The sequence below is a fragment of the Rhincodon typus genome, chromosome 15 (assembly GCF_021869965.1).
Source record: "Rhincodon typus isolate 14 chromosome 15, sRhiTyp1.1, whole genome shotgun sequence".
Lineage (NCBI taxonomy): Eukaryota > Metazoa > Chordata > Chondrichthyes > Orectolobiformes > Rhincodontidae > Rhincodon > Rhincodon typus.
Window position 1 is genome coordinate 55,230,441 of NC_063346.1, and position 218 is coordinate 55,230,658.

Here is a 218-nt window from a genome sequence, read left to right on the forward strand (position 1 = left end):
TGTGTGTGTGTGTGTGTGTGTGTGTGTGTGTGTGTGTGTGTGTGTGTAAGATTATAGAATGACTGTATGGGAATGACTATTTATGACTGAGTGTGTGTGTGTGTGTGTGTGTGTCTGTGTGTGAGAGAGTATGTGGATGCATTTGAGTGTGCCTGTGTCAGAGTGTTTGTCTGGGGGAGTGTTTGAGTGCGACTGTGTGGGAGTATTTGTGTGTGGGG

At 46.3% G+C, this 218-nt stretch overlaps 1 protein-coding gene across 1 annotated transcript in view; it reads left to right on the forward strand.

Annotated features, from left to right (window-relative positions):
- exoc3l1 (exocyst complex component 3-like 1) overlaps window positions 1-218 on the forward strand; it is an 83,414-nt gene that overhangs the window by 26,411 nt on the left and 56,785 nt on the right. The gene's annotated exons all lie outside the window — the stretch shown is intronic.